This window comes from Dermacentor silvarum, chromosome 3 (assembly GCF_013339745.2).
Source record: "Dermacentor silvarum isolate Dsil-2018 chromosome 3, BIME_Dsil_1.4, whole genome shotgun sequence".
Classification (NCBI taxonomy): Eukaryota; Metazoa; Arthropoda; class Arachnida; order Ixodida; family Ixodidae; genus Dermacentor; species Dermacentor silvarum.
In genome coordinates, this window is record NC_051156.1 from 118,309,005 (window position 1) to 118,326,345 (window position 17,341).

The following is a 17,341-nucleotide window of genomic DNA, read 5'->3' on the forward strand; positions in this document are numbered from 1 at the left end:
CCAACATAGACGCAGTAAGGGTAAAACCAGACCAATTCAGGCTGGTGCTCGCCAACAAATATGCAGCTTTAGAACAGGAAGATAAAGACAACATAGAGGTAATGAATGAAACCCTAACTAGGTTGATCTCAGAAGTAGCAAATGAAGTGCGAGGTAAGGCACCAAGGCAACCAGTCGGTCAGCTCTCCCAGTGAACAAAGGACCTAATAAAGAAACGTAAAAAATGAAAGTGTAAAACTCGAGAGGTCAGATAGAATTCGCTGAACTGTCGAAACTAATCAACAAGAAGAATGTAAGAGATATCCAAAGTCATAACGTGGAAAAGATTGAGGAAGCAGTAAAATAAAGATGCAACACGAACTCACTAAGAAGAAAACTAGCCATAGGAGAAGGCAAAATCTATGCACTGAAAGATAAGCAGGGTACTATCATGATGAATTTTGATGCTATAGTAAAAGCAGCGGAAGAATTCCATACTGACCGGTACAGTGTCCAGAGAAGCCAAGCTACTTTCATTCGAAGTAGAGATGAACAGATTACAGAGGCCCCTTCTATAACTAGCGGTGAAGTTATAAGGGCCTTAAAAGACATGACCAGGGGAAGAGCTGCGGGAGAAGATGCAATAACAGTCGATTTAATCAAGGATGTAGAATATATCATACTTCAAAAGCTCGCGGCCCTTTATACGCAATGCCTCACGATTTCAAGTGTACCAGAAAGCTGTAAGAACGCCAAAATTATACTCATCCACAAGAAGGGAAATTTTAAAGAATTTATAGCGAAGAGAGATGCTAGTGGGTACGGCTCTAGTAGGCCCAGACGCTAGTGGGTATAGCGCTCTTGCTCGGAAGCGGCTCTCGTGCTTGAAAGCCGTAAGTCGTCTTGACTGTCACCGCTGCGCTGCTCCGAACTCTAATAAACACTTTACAATTGGTGGAGCGTGCTGCGCCATCAAAACTTGCAACCTGGAACTTCAACCCCGCACCGTACCGTCGACCATGCCTGAAGAAGCCTCCCAGCAAGTGCCTCCCCCTGCACCGGCACCGTGCTCTGGTGTGCCTCGCCACAGGGACCCTGCTATCTTCACAGGCGCGGATGACACTGACGTTGAGGATTGGCTTACGACCTTACGAACGGGCAAGTGACCACTATAAATGGGACGAAGCAGCTAAGATCAGCAACGTGCTCTTCTACCTCGCGGGTGTGGCCAGCTTATGGTACAACAACCATGAAACGGATTTTCCGACGTGGTCAGGCTTCAAGACGTCTTTTGTGGATGTTTTTGGTCGCCCTACTGTTCGTAAGCTGTGCGCTGAACAGCGTTTGCGGGAACGAGCTCAGAAAGTAGGTGAATCCTTCACAAGTTACTTCGAAGACATCCTGTACTTATGCAAGAAAGTCAACGCCACCATATCGGAGTCTGATAAGCTCAGGAATGTTATGAAAGCCATAGAAGACGATGCCTTCAACATGCTGCTGGCCAAAAATCCTCTCATTGTGGCAGAAATAATTACAATGTGCCAAAATTACGAGGAGCTACGCAGGCAGCCGTCATTGACCCGTCGCCCTACATCTGCTGTACTACAGCAGCCTCTCCGACGCCCTCGGACTACTTTTTCCATCTGGCCGCTTTTCCACTCGACAAAAAGATCTATTGCTACCTTTTGCGACTGTGAACGTCACACAGGGCTCTAGTGCTATATTTATTTGCAACCCGTTCCCGTGCCCTGTGCTGCAACCTGGAGCAGAATGTCTGGGCAGTGTCGAAGCTATCGAAGGCATACAAATTACGGACGTTCCCGAAGACACATACTGTGCCCGTTACAGTACGCTCGGCTCGATTTCTACGGCTGACCCATTTCCCATAAATGTGTTCGATTTTTCTATTGCCGATGACCTTACACCGGGCCAGCGATCATAGCTTCTGTGCATCTTACAAGAATTTCGTACTTCTTTCGACGTCGGGAAACCTTCCCTGGGCCGGACGTCCACTGTTACGCACTACATCGATACTGGCTCCCAATCGCCATTGCGGCAACGCCCATATCGTGTATCGGCCTGAGAACGTCGCGTGATTAATGAACAAGTGGCTGATATGCTCCGCCGCGAAGTGATCCGACCTTCCCACAGTCCATGGGCATCTCCCGTCGTCCTTGTTACCAAGAAAGACGGTTCTGTACGGTTCGGTGTGGACTATCGGCGCTCAACAAGATTACTCGTAAGGAACTTTACTCGCTTCCACGAATCGACGACGCTGTTGATGGCCTACAAGCAGCAGAATTTTTTTTATCTCTCGATCTGCGCTCAGGGTATTGGCAAGTACCTATGGCAGATGACGATCGACCGAAGACAGCCTTTGTCACGCCCGACGGCTTCTACAAATTTAACGTCATGCCGTTTGGACTTCGTAATTGCGCCAGGACCTTTTGAGCTCATGATGGATACCGTTCTGCGCGGCTTGAAATGGCACACGTGCTTGTGCTACCTTGATGACGTCGTTATTTTGGCTCCGGACTTCTCCATGCACCTTCAACGCCTCCGGCGTGTTTTGACGTGTTTGAGAAACGCCGGCCTACAACTAAATTTAAAGAAGTGCCGATTTCCAGTGCGGAAGCTGACGATACTGGGTTACGTCATTTCCAAGGATGGAATTCTCCCTGATGCAGCCAAGCTTCGTGCCGTCGCCGAATTCCCTATACCTACGTCCATCAAAGAACTGCGAAGTTTCGTGGGTTTGTGTTCCTACTTCCAACGCTTCATTCGAAATTTCTCCGCCATCATATCACCTCTGACGAAGCGCCTTGGAAGGCACAGAACCCTTCATTCCTGGTTGTCAGAGTGCGAGGAAGCGTTCGCACATCTCCGTCTTTTGCTGACGACTCCCCCAATTTTGCGCAACTACGACCCGGCAGGCTCCTACAGAGGTACACACAGATGCCAGTGGTGTTGGCCTCGGCTGCTGTCCTTGCGCAGCGCAAACCTGGCTTTCCTGAATATGTCGTGGCCTATTCCTGTCGCACTCTCGCGAAAGCGGAGACGAATTACTCTGTCACGGAAAAAGAATGTCTGGGGATCATCTGGGCTCTTAGTAAGTTCCGGCCTTATTTGTATTACCGCCCATTTGATGTCATCACGGACCAGCATGTACTTTTTTGGCTGTCATCGTTGAAGGATCCGTCAGGCCGTCTTGCCCACTGGGCACTTCGCCTGCAGGACTATGATATCCGCGTGCTGTACCGCAACGGACGCCAACATTCTGACGCCGACGCCCTATCACGCTCTCCCTTGCCTGACGACAATGCCTGATGCTCACTATCCGAGCACGCTGTTTCTTCAATCGACCTTGAGACTATCACTTCCGAGCAGCGCAAGGACTCGTGGAGTTCCTCGATTATAGACTTGCTTGCTGACCCGTCACCACAGCCCACCACTCGCACGTTGCGGCGTCAGGCTCACCATTTCGCGGTTCGCGACAACCAGCTTCACCGACGCATTTATACCACAGACGGCCGCCAGTGGTTGCTAGTAGTTCCTCGCAGACTGCGCTCCGAAATCTGCGCATCCTTTCACGCCGATCCACAGTGCGCACACACGGGAGTTTTCAAAACCTACCAGCGCCTTTGACAGCGTTACTACTGGCGAGGAATGTGCAAGTACGTTCAACAATTCGTTCGCTCCTGCCCCGACTGCCAGCGCCGTAAATCTTCACCCCAGCTCTCGCCAGCTGGTCTGCAGCCTCTACTCGGCCCTACCCGGCCGTTTGGGCTCGTCGGAATTGATTTGCGGCCACTTTCCTTGACGTCGGCTGGTAACCACTGGGCTATTGTGGCAGTAGATCACCTAACACGATTCGCCGAAACCGCCGCTCTACCAGCAGCTACAGCGCGCGATGTTTCCTCATTCCTGCTTCGCCGATTCATCTTGCGGCATAGTCCACCACAGGAATTGCTCAGTGATGGTGGACGCGTCTTCCTGTCGGAAGTGGTTGAAGCCATACTTAGAGTGCCACGTTATTAATTGCACAACTACGGCATACCAACCGCAAACTAATGGCCTCACACAACGCTTCAACCGCACGCTCGGCGACATGCTTTCAACGTAGGTCACCTCCGACCACACGAACTGGGACGCCATTCTGCCCTTCGTCACCTCCGCGTACAACACCACTACTCAGAGCACCACTGGCTTTTTGGCCGTATTCTTGCTGTACGGTCGGCACCCGTCGCATACCATCGACACAATTTTACCTTAACGGCCGGATGCATCCGAGGGCTCGCCTATTTCTACCACAGCAAGGCATGCTGAAGAATGCCACGACCTCGCACGTGCCTTTACTTCCAACGACCAACAGTGCCAGAAGAGCACTCGCGGTGACTCCACTTCCGCGGTCACCTTGCTTCCTGGTGCGCTTGTGTGACTCTCTGTCCCGTTCACCGCCGCTGACCTCTCGTCGAAACTACTCCCGAAGTATGTAGGCCCTTATCGCGTCATGGAACCCGCCTCTCCCGTGAATTATGTCATCGAACCAGTTGAACCGTCTTCGGACCGACGCCGTCGTGGACGAGACATTGTCCATGTCGACCGCCTGAAGCCATATTACGATCATGTCATCCTGACGAGCTGTTAGGTCGCCGGACGGCTCCCTTATCACTGCCAGGGTAATTGTAGCGATAAGAAATGCTAGTGGGTCCATCCAGCTCTATCAGGGTCAGACGCAGTGGGTCCAGCGATTTTGCTGCGCAACATCGCTCGTGCTTGAAAGCCGCGTCTCGTTTTGACTGTCGCGACTGCGCTGCTCCGTACTATAATAAACCCTTAAGAAATTGAAGAATTATAGACCTATTAGCTTGCTCTCAGTATTGTATAAAATATTCACCAAGGTAATTCCCAATAGAATCAGGGCAACACTTGACTTCAGCCAACCAAGAGAACAAGCTGGCTTCAAGAAGGGATATTCTACGATGGATCATGTCTATGTCATCAACCAGGTAATAGAGAAATCTGCGGAGTACAACAACCTCTCTATATGGCTTTCATTGGTTATGAAAAAGTATTTGATTCAGTAGAGATACCAGCAGTCATAGATGCATTACGTAACCAAGGGAAACAGGATGAATACGTGAATATATTGGCAAATATCTACAAGAATTGCACAGCAACCTTGGTTCTCCACAAGAAAAGCAGAAAGTTACCTATCAAGAAAGGGGTCAGGCAAGGAGACAATCTCTCCAATGCTATTCACTGCATACTTAAAAGAAGTATTCAAGCACTTAGACTGTGAAGGCTTAGGAGTGAGAATCAACGACGAATATCTCAGCAACCTTCGCTTTGCAGATGACATTGTCCTATTCAGCAACAATGGGAACGAATTACAGCAAATGAATGAGGACCTTAACCGAAAAAGTGTAAGAGTGGGACTGAAGATTATGCAGAAGACAAAGGTAATGTTCAATACCCTGGCAAGGGAACAAGAATTCAGGATCGCCAGTCAGCCTCTAGAGTCTGTAAAGGAGTACGTTTATCTAGGTTAATTCCTCACAGGGGACCCTGATCATGAGAAAGAAAATTGTAGAAGGATAAAATTGGGCTGGAATGTATAGCGCAGGCATTCCCAAATCCTTACTGGGAGATTACGACTATCGTTGAAAAGAAAAGCGTACAATCATTGCATTCTACCGGTGCTAACATATAGGGCAGACACTTGGAGGTTAACAATGAAGTTCGAGAACAACTTAAGGACCGCACAAAAAGCGATGGAACGAAAAATGTTAGGTCTAACGTTAAGAGACAGGAAGAGAGCGGTGTGGATCACGGAAAAAACGGAAAGCCGATATTCTAGTTGACATTAGGCGGAAAAAGTGGAGCTGGGCAGGCCATGTAATGCGTAGGATGGATAACCGGTGGACCATTAGAGTTACAGAATGGATACCAAGAGTGGGGAAGCGCAGTTGAGGACGGCAGAAAACAAGGTGGAGTGATCAAGTTGGGAAATTCGCAGGCGCAATTCGGGATCGGCTAGCGCAAGACAGGGGTGGAGATCTCAGGGAGAGGACTTCGTCGTGCAGTGGACATAAATATAAGCTGATGATGATGATGATGACATATGAACAAAGAAAACACCTGAATACTCTACACTAACGCAAAATATGCACTCAAAGGATGGTTAATCTCGACATGGGGCATTTTTTTGCGTTTATTTCGCCAAGAATGCAGTGGTGATCAAGAAAGATTTGTATAAACAGATTTTAAGAAGTACAATAATAGAAAACATGGAGCAGTCAGGACTTCGGCGCAGATTGATGATGATAATGATGATGACTTTGTTATCTTTGGCGCATACCTACTCATGGATCGGCCAAGATCGACCAAGAATCAGACAAATTTTATATTGTGCAGTGCGCATCTTGAAAGCATAAAGCATCTGTACCGCAATCAATCTCAAAACTGTCTCTCATTTGGCGTGCTGTTCAATATCTTCGTTCATTTTCCGAGCAACTTCATGGTGTTCCCAAACTAAGAAAAAAAAATGTTGCCAGCCATAACCCGTTCAACACCAAATGAACGCGAAGCATCGTTCTTTGGTGAAAAGAAGGGTTCTCCAGAATCGCATACATTTATGGAGCCAAGCGATAACCACAGTTGTAACTTCTGTGCAAATGGTAGTGTGTGCTGCGGGAATGACACACTGGTTGGTAAAGATGATATGCTTTATTAAATTGAAGCAATTTTATTTGCTCCATCTGGGTGAGGCAGCTCTCACGTTCGGTAACCCGTTTTCGTTCCAGTAGGGCATCGCAGGCCTCCGGTGTCTGAGCTGCATAAGAGCCACATCATCACCATCATCAGCTTATATTGATGTCCTCTACATTATATTAAAGCCTCTACCTGCGTTCTTCAATTACCCGTGTCTTGCGGTAGCTCATTTTAACTTGAGCCTGCACATTTTCTAACTTTATCACACCAGCTACATTTCTGCCGTCCACGACTGCGCTTCCCTTCTCTTGGTACTCATTCTGAAACTCCAATGGTCCTTTGGTTATCCATCCTACCCTACTGAAAAATCCATATGCCCCATAACTCCCATGTCCAGTAATCAGATATTAAACATATAGGATCCCATACAAAAACCAGTTTTTCCTATATGTCATATGATGTTATTGAATATAGCACTTATGGGGAATACGAGGTTTTTTCAGTAGGGTACGCATTACATGGCCTTCCCTGCTTCATGATGAAGCCCCGTGTTGCAGAAAATCTGGCGTCGGCTTCAGCTTGAAGAAGTCGTGTCAGCACCTCAAGGAAGAAAGCTTCATACACCAGATAACCATGCTCAACAACGCTAGCTATCCGAAAGGCCTGCTTACAGCAGTCGCCGAAGGGTTGCTAAAGCAGATGAAACTCCTGAACAGCGAGCCTCAAAAAGAAGAAAAGCGTCAACAGAAAAGGAAGAAGGTCGCTGTTGCGCCTTATGTACACGGCCTAACCCATAAGCTAAAGAAGATAGCCGGAAAGGAAGGCGTCACGGTTGTATGTTCAGCACCAAACAAGGCGTATTCAATGTTTGCGCAGGTCAACAATGGCCAGAAAAATAAGCAGTGCACAATCAGCCACCAGAAGGTGCGTCAATGACAGGACAAGAGAGCATGCAGCATATTTAGAAGGAATCTCCGCTGGGCATCTCGCTTTTCATTATCGCCAGCACCATTGCACCGTACAGTTTTACGGCATCAAGGTTTTAGAAAAAAGTACAGGCAAGGTGACATGCGAAATTTTAGAAGCCATAGCCATTGAGAGAAGCGAGCAATCATGCATCAGTACACCATCGATACTACTAACAGAAAAAGAAAAAAAAACTACTTGCGCAGCGACGATATTTGGCTCTAAACGACGGATAACCGGCATGACAAAAGGAAGAAGCGTTGGCTGTGTTGTGTTATAAAAGGTGTGGGAAACCAAGAATAAACATTCAGTTGCTAGTCCAGCGTGGGTCGTCGTCCCTTTCTGTCCGTGTCCATACGTTCTGCTGGAAAACATTTGCGCTATGTGCAAGCAACGAGCTCAGGCAAAACCTATTCTGTTCTCGAGCTTCTTTGTTAACCTCCAAGTTTCGGCCCCATATGTTAGCACCGGCATAATTCGATGATTGTACACTTTTCTTTTTACCAACAGTGGTAAGCTCTCAATCAGGATTCGGCAATGCCTGCCGCATGCACTCCAACAACCACAAATGGCCTCCCATTATTCAAGCTTAAGCTGGTCGAACACTGCGGGGGCAAAGAGCTACTTGGTGCAAGCCATTCTTGGCGCAGCTATAGTGCGTAGAATATTGGCTACTGTGCCGAGCACCCTCCCTTTTCAATGGGGGAGCGTGGCGCCATCTGCAATGAAAGTCCACGGTGGCCAGCAGGGGTCGCAGCCGTGTAGGTGGCTGCTGACTGTGCCTGTCGTCTGCTTGGCTAGAGCAGTTTCGCAGTGGTTGCGTCAATTTCTGAGTTTGCGTTTTCAGTGTCATTACGGTGTTATGTGTTTGTTCTTGCGTCATAAAAGGTTCGAGTAGTTTGTTGTTGTTCTGCTCCCGTGTCTGTGAGTAGAAGAACTATGTGACGGCGGTGAAAGAATGTTGAAACCACAGCGACAGTGAAGAGACGACTTGCTTTGCGTGGTTGTGCTGGAGTAGTTATTGCTCGAGCGAAATGCTTGTATTCTTGTTCACAGCACCATCTGATTGCACACGGCTCGCAGAATGGGAACGAAGGAAAAAAAGAAACGACAAAACGCTGACGCAAACTGCTGTGGTGTGTGAAAAGCATTTAAAAAGCCATTTCATCGAACGCACGTTCACTATCATCGTGAACGGCGTTTTCAACGATTTTCACCAAAATAAATCGCATCTGAAATCGATGCGATACGTGCGATATTTCATAAGTATCCTACACACCTTGTATTCCCAAGCACAAAATTAAAAGAAACAAAATATAAATATGTACGAAATAACTTCCATCAAAGTCGCACAGGCGCACCCAGTCGGTGGCCTCCTTGTTGTGCTCAGCCGTTGAGAGCGCCGGATCGGAGAACTTCGAAGGATCTGGTGTCCACCGCAAAGCTTCCGTATCAGAAAGAGTGCGCCCAACGCTATAGTTTCAAAGCCGCGAGCGCTGATGGATTGCAAAATGATGGTGCACAACGGCCGCAAACCTAGCGAAAGTCGCCATCTGTAGTGCAGTACGCCCTCGTGGGGTCTTTAGGGTAAATAAATGAAATGAAATCTCGATCTCTATTCCAGTAGTGTGCTGTCTGGGCCAGTGGAATCATTAGCTTATGCTTATTGAGAAGGTGAAATGCATAACTTAAAATAATTTACTTGCCACCTTTATTTAAAGAAAACGTAGTGTTCTGAATGCTGTGATGAAGACAGAAGACAAAGCGGGTCGCACAGCTTGTGATTTGATCAAGAAAGTTGCCTTAATAACCAGCTCCAGCTTAATTGTTTATGGTCGACGCAATTTAATTAAAGCCTGCTTCAAAGAAGCAGTACATACTACAGAGACATGGTTCTCGCTAAAAATGTTCGTTATATCTTATGAAAACAAGTACAATGTACGGGGAACATTTTGCGTGTTTTCTGCATCTACCAATCAAGCTACCATCCTTCTCGGCTCGCCTTCGCCAGCTTTCGCTCGCACCTACATAATACGGCGTGCGCCCACAATGGTACCGCGCTTGGGGTTCATATACAGAATATCACGGCGAAAGTGGAAATTCGCCTGGAGTGTCCACACAATTGCTATCGCAAAAAAAGCGAAAGTGCAGGGAAGTATAGACAAAACGAGCAATCAATAGGAATAATTCTATATAGGAACATTCTGGCAAGTGAAGCAAAAATTAATATTTTGCCCAGAAACAGTCGTTCTTGTTGCACGACGTAAGTCGCATCATGGCATGCGATACAATGGTGAGTTTGTCAAACGTATGATGATGAACGGAATAACAAAAATTTAATAATTACCTTTTTATACAGTTGTTGAACTAACGAAAATGAAGTCACTCACAATTTAACGCTCCGTCATTTTTTTACCTTGAAAGTCGTATTTAATTTGAGATATTTATCATGGAATTTCGACGGTAAATTCAGGCAATCCAATGGAGCACAGAAAAGGCGACCGCGCGCGGTCATATCAGACCGAAACTCCATGACGTCAAGCGCGAGAAAGTAGCAAACCGAACGTCTCGGCTGTAGTCGCGGCAGCTACTGATGCGTCACATATACGCTTTGCCTGGAAAGCATGTGCGGTTGTGCGTCGGGTTAGGATTTGCCGCGGTATGCTGTCACTCGAACTTCGCCACACACGTCTTGAATATCTCGAATTAGGTGCGATTCTCCAGCTAGGTATCTAAAAGGTGGGTGTGGATGAAAATGTCCCTGCCTCCTAATTTGTCATTTACACAACGGTCCCCAAGGCACGAATAAAAATGGTAATCAATAAATTTTTGTTAATTAGTCTACTGCTCACGTTATTAGCCGCAATGTCCGCCTCGCCCATGAACTCATCACCGAAAACACCACGTTTCATTACTTTTTAAAAATAAAAATCTGTATTGTCTAAAAAAACATCCTATATATGTAGTCAGTTTCACAGGTGTATATAAATTAGGCATTCTTATGCTCCATTAGTAAAAAGTCGCCGAATAGGTGTACTTTAAAAATCATACGTTGCAATGAGCTCGACTGTCTTATAAAACGAATTTAGTGCTTCCTTTTCCTGAATTGAACCACCGGAGGTTCGACACTAGACACAGAGCTAGCTTGTACGTAGGCTCAAACGCAGGCAGCAAGCAGTAAATAAGCCTTATTATAGTCAAAAGATACCCTAATTTAGAAGTCACCTTCCTACATGAGAAATTTACTGCTCCTACGGCTTTATAAATAATATAAAACACGGGGGTCTATGAAGAGCGGGTGGCGCGGCGGCACCCAACCGCACTGCAGCGCTCCTAGCGGCAGCCGCCGACATTCATTGCAAACGGCGCCACCCGGAAGGCCACAGTCGGTACACTAGCCAGTATATTCTAGGCACTATAGCGCAGCGCACTAAAAGCGTCGGGCAACTGCGCTTGAGGCATCCGTGTGACGTGGATTCGATACCTGGGGCGGTATTCTGTAAGAGTCTACCTAGTGGACTGTCCATTTCGGCGACCGTTGATTCGCTGCTGCTTGACCTGCAGGAAGGAGACTGGCTGGTACCTTCCTGCACGTCAAGCAGCAGCGAATCAATGGTCGCCGAAATGAACAGTCCACTAGGTAGACTCTTACAGAGTACCGCCCCTGCTCAAAACGGAGAACTAACAAACTATTTTTTCCCTTAAAGTGCGCCGGGACAAAGCTTAGACGAACACGGATAGCGAGATGTTGCTACTTTAGAAAACCCCAGGCGTGCTTTTCCTGGAAGCCGAAGGAGCGGAATCAGCTTCCCTTCGGGATGGGCATGCACTTGTTTCCTGGACCAATCCCGAAGATAGCGCAGTATAACTATATCGGTCGATGTGCCACAGGGGCCTCTCGGTATGTGCAACTACGTATCCGACGCTTTTCAATGAACCTTTTTGATACCACCATGAATATCTGCCACTGGGTGTGTGTAGGGTCCTTCGTTTTCGGGCAAAAGTCGAGGATTTCCTAAATTTGCACCACGAACAAGCTCTATTAAATACACGTTAACGCCTATTTCTCCCGAAATTTACCATTTCATAAAGGGTAAAAATATGTGCAGATGTAACAGAACTAATGAACGATGCCTGCCTTGTTTGGGTTAGTGATCAGGATATATCTTGCTATTATTACAGTTATTATTATTAATATTATTATTGCATAAATACGATACATGTCTCCTTCTTGCTTAACGATGAAGCAAGAGCAAGCATATACAAATACAAAATACTATATTATCCGCCTTCCATGCTTGATCAGACAAAAACTTGTAGCTTGTTATTTTTTGGTAGCCAAGCTGATATTAATTCGACAATGGAGCACCACATGACATTTCCCGCACATCAAAGAGACGTAAACGGCGGTAATGCACTACGAAGGAAACGCAGCACTATGAAGCTCTGCATCGTGAATGGTAGCTGTTACCTGAAGAAAACATCAAACCAACTATGCTACATTCAAGCAAGGGTGGCTCACACAGCTAGTCAGTATTCCGTTATGTTTCTTGCAATAACATATAGTGGGAACCAGCAAAACAGAAAAAAAAATTACAAGGACTAAAGAACCGACAAGTCTAAGATGCACAAAGAAAGGATCGAATGCCTTTTATAATGCACGTCAACAAGGCCTTGTAAGATATAAGAAAAGAGCCGTTTCTTTTGCGAAGAATACCTGTGTACCTTTTCTGTGTATTTATTTCTGATGAAATGGTTTTATGAAATGACTTTGTAATATAATTTCTGTATAATAAATAAACAATCATACGTCGTAGAATAACTGGTGACGAAAGTCGCCAATATTTCTAATACTAAGGAATCACTCAATAAACTAATGAAGATTACGGTCACAATCACTATTGACACAGCACTAAGTATTTTGAATATGCCCTTAGGGCACAATGCTCTCTCACTACGAAAGAGAGTTAATCAATATGGAGACAAATCACGGCCGCGTAGATCAACAGGTTTGCTGTTTGCTCTCTTCTGCTTTATTCACAAACCAGGGCAATTATAAAAGAGGGACTCCATTTGCCCAATTACTTCTGAAATTAAGAACGTGCACTCCTTGCATTTAGCACAACGCACGTGAAGTCAAAATATCTGCGCGATTGTAACTATAAAGCTTTAATGTTCCGCATGATTTTGCCACCATCCGGGCATTCCATAACTCATCTTCCCTTCGATAGTTAGGCCATGCACCAGATTTTCCGCAATAAGAAGCATATTTCTTTCATTCATTATTTCATTCATTCAATGTTTTCATGATACATGCAGGACGATTTCGGGATGCGACAGGATCTTACGACAACTACTACCAGCTGCTGGGTGGTCTGAGCTTCTTTGCCGCTCTTCTCTTCGGTGTACACGATTTTTACCAGACGAAGATAGCAAGAAACGTTCACTCTGCCATCACATTGTCCTAGGCATAACAAAAATTACTGTCTCCTTGTTGCATAAAGAGTTGGTGACTGTGAAGGGCTGAGTGCTGTCGCACGGTGCCAACGTTGATATCAACAGCTGCCCCGTCGTGAAGAGCAAGCTGCTATTCTTGTGTTGCAGCACAATATCACATTTCGCTGTTTACGTTGCTGACCTGCCGTGTGACACACTTCTCTCTGCTTCTCCCGACCTTGCCAAAGGGAGCGCGCACCTAGAAGTCTAACGGTAAAGGTAATGGGGACCGGCTGTGCTAAAGCCTCAAATATTTACTCTAGTATTTTATTTTGCATGCATGAATTTAATTCCCACGTTACTCTTATTTCAATGTTATAAAAGAGTGTGCATGTCTTAAACTGATAGTTTAGCGCGCCCTTTGTCAGAACATGCGGCAATCGCCCACTACATCTTTGCGGAGTGCCGATGGACTCTGCGGTCGCGTGCAACCAATTTTGAAGTGCCAATACCACGAACTGACGCACACAACTGCGACGCTCTGTAGTTTTCCAGCACTCGAAATAACTGAAGTGCCGACACATTTTGTTTCTTACAGCGAAGCTGTATGTGGCTAGCAAATTCGTCCGTCTGTCATCTGTACGCAGAAACCATCATCATCAGCAATGGCTCGAGCGTCGCCGTCTTCTTCCAGAGCTGGCTCGTTGGCGCCTTTGCGAATGCACTCGTGCCACGGCCGCGTTCGTAATCGTCGTCTTCTTGCACACCACGCTCCGTTGCCGCTCATCATCAAGCGTAGAATTTCACCGCTCTTCTGTCGTCGTAATGGGGAGGCCGCATTTACGGGGCTGTGAGTCATTGCTTAAGGGGGTATGAGCCATTCACTGTCTTACGTGACGGCCAGATTTTATGTTCAAGCAATGTAATTTTGAAGAATCGCAAGCAGCAATGGCGACAACGGCGGACTGCGGGCATACTGTCAGTGACGTCGTTTTCTCTGCTTCGCTGGGTAACATCTGTACGGAGTGCTTGGGCGGTGCTTTTAGATAAATGATTTACCCAAGAACATTTCTGCCTGTATGCGAATTTTTGCTATATCTCATACATATGAAGCGCCCTGAAGGCTAGACAGAATTCTCCCACTGCTCGCGCTCTCGACAAAAAAAAAAATCGGGGTAGCTTGCACTAGTGGCGCAATGCTAAAGACACAGCGGAACTGATTGGTTCCTAGCTGGTCCTGGCTATACGAAGTGGTGCTACGTTCTACGAAGTAATGCCAAGTGATGCTAAGTGATGCTAAGTTATACGAGGTGTATAAGCATTTCATCGTGGTCCGTGGTATCGGGGAGCGCCTCGCGAAGCACTTGCAGTCCCAGCACACGTAGGGGAAGTGGGGCGAAAGCTATGCACAGTGTACGGGCGGCACCCAGCAGACGGCACGCCGGGAGAACGTCACGGCGCATGCGCAGTAGCGCGCAGATGGTGGGAGCTTGGCCGAGCCGCCGCCAGAGGCGCCTCCTGCAGTCACGGACACCGCGAGCATTCGGCGTTAAGGCGGGGAAACGCAGAAGCGAGGATGGCGTCGGCAGCACGTCTGTGCGTTGCATCGTTGGTGCTTGTAGAGAGAGGATTGCGGACCGTTATGTTTGTTGACGTGCGATGCGGTGAAGGATGAAGCCGTAGACGTTTAGGTTGGTTGATAACATATATCAGGACTAAGCACTCTATTATACAGTGTACAAACAGAACGACGCACACATCACACAGTAATTAACGTACATGTTACACATGAATGCTCAGTCCCTACGGTACAGGCTATTGCTCAAGCTCACGGCCTCGTCGTCTTCAGCAGAAGGAGACAGTAACGGGACGACTCGGTCCCAATCTTTCAGGCTTTCTTGGCACATCTTCCGGATCATTTGCTTCAACGTTCCGTTAAAGCGTTCCCCTAGACCATTCGCTATTGGATGGTAAGGCGTGGTTGGTAGCTGTTTAAATGACAGCAGACGGCTTAACTCTTTCATGAGCGTCAAGGTGAATTGTGTACCTCGGTCTGTTACTATTTCTCGTGGAATTCCGACTCTGGAAAACATCTCAAGCAATGCCTCGGCAATTCTTTCAGTGGTGATGCTTGGCAACGCAACCGTGTCTGGATAACGGGTTACAACGTCCACCATAGTGAAGACATATCGGTTACCACTGGCCGATATGGGTGACAGCGGTCCAATGATATCGATAGCGACATGCTGGAAAGCCGTATTGATTATCGGCGCGTTTCTAAGAGGCACACGTCCTACAAGATGTTTGGGACGGTCCTCTGACAAATGTCGCAGGACTTCACAAACCACGTGACTTCTGTTTGAACACCAGGCCAGTAGAATTCTTCTGAAACCCTATCTGCCGTCCTGTTTGTCCCTTAGTGACCGGACAGTACGCCTTCGTGTGTGATCTTCAGGACGGATGCTCGAACGTCCTTCGGAACAACCAGCTGTTCCACTTCTCTCTGTGTCGCAGACTTGTACCGCCGGTAGAGAATGTCATTGATGATGACAATATGGCAGTGGTTGATCGTGTTTTAATCTTGCCAAAGTACGCGAAGCAACCAATGAGGCTTCGGTCGTCCTTTCGCATTTTCGTGAATCTTTCAGGGACCAACGTCCAACGGCCTTGGCATGACTACTGGCAGCTTTGGTGATTCTTTGCCGCCGAATCATGATGCAGCAGCCACATCATCATCGGAAACAGGTTCGGTGTTGTCCTTGCAATGTAGACAGCCATCAGTACGTTTTTCAGGCTTTAGGGCGGCTTCGCTTCCAGGCAACACGAGAGAGGGGCAGACGCCGTTGATATTGCCCAACACATCATACAGTGGCCGTTCCATGCATATGACAAGTACCGTGCTCTTGTAGAACGGACAGTCGATATGAACTTTTGCTTCTGGAAGGTGTTGAGCGGAACTGCCTAATAAATAAACACTGCGCGTTTTCCGAGTAAGTTCCTCGGCTGAAACAAGTGCGCTTTTACGATGACAGTGTCGCAACCCGAATCTCTGAGAACGGTCACAGGTTGACCTTCCAGATAACCTTGCGCTGTCGGCATTCGTTCTGTTCGACGTTTCGGACCGACGAGGCTTTCCGCAACCAACCCAATCTTGTCACATCTGGTGTCTTCAATGTCTGTTGCAATTTGGCACTGTTTGCGCAGGGTGCTTTCTTGCGTTGTTTGACCACGTTCATAACTAGAACACAAAGCCTCGTTGCGGTCGTTCGTGTTTTTGGGAAGCTCTGTGGCTTCTTCCCTTTCACACTGTTCACGGACCTACCCCCTGTGGCTCCAGACCAGCAATCAGACGGCTTGTGGCCTCGTTTATTGCATGTGAAGCAAGGGGGCTTTCCTTGAGCGCTCGTTGGCTCTCTTGGCACCATCCCGCTCTTCACATACGCGTTCTCTTCTCTGCCTCTAGGCAGGTGTGTCAGGCCTTGGGCTTCGAGATAATGATCCGCTGTTGCGGCCAAATTGCTCAAATCTTTACAACCTCGCTCCTTCAAAAATACCGCAAGCTCTGGTCACATCGACGCAAAAAATGTTCCGAGACGACCCTGTCTCTCAAGGCGTCATAAGTCATTTCGGTTTTGGCCAGCTCTTGCCAATGGTCAAAATAACCAAGCAGTCCGCTTGCAAATTGGCGTCCTGTTTCGCCATTTTCGGGTTTGGCCTCTCGGAACTTGATTCGGTAACCCTCTTCGGTATACCGGAACCTCTGAAGTAATGTTGACTTCAGCTTTGCAAAGTCAGTCACATCTTCAGCAGACATGCGTCCGACAACAGTGAGAGCCTCCCCTGTTAGGCACAAACTCAGTGATAGACCCCACCAGTCACGAGGCCATCCTTGGTCAGTGGCTACTCGCTCGAACCATTTAATATAAGCGTCGAGTTCATCCCGGGATTCATTGAAAGCTGGAATTAGCTTGTGCGGACTCCGAAAACCTTGGCGGCTCGCGCTGCGTTCGCTTGGTTCAGCGGTCACTGCTTGACTAGGTTGTTGCGACTCCTCTTGCACGTGTAGCCGTAGCTCAACTGACTGGCGTTCTCCAGGTTGTCGATCTAGCTCTCTGTCGTGATCCTCCTTAGCAGCTTCACGCTGTAGCGTATATCTCTCGCTTTCGCTCTTGCGCTCCTTCTCTATCCACTGCTGAAGTGCCTTTCCTGATAGTCCCAACTCTTTACCAGGACATATCAGCTTTTC

At 47.3% G+C, this 17,341-nt stretch overlaps 1 protein-coding gene across 1 annotated transcript in view; it reads left to right on the forward strand.

Moving 5' to 3' along the window:
- Window positions 1-17,341, forward strand: part of LOC119445743 (monocarboxylate transporter 12-like) — a 438,947-nt gene that overhangs the window by 346,748 nt on the left and 74,858 nt on the right. The gene's annotated exons all lie outside the window — the stretch shown is intronic.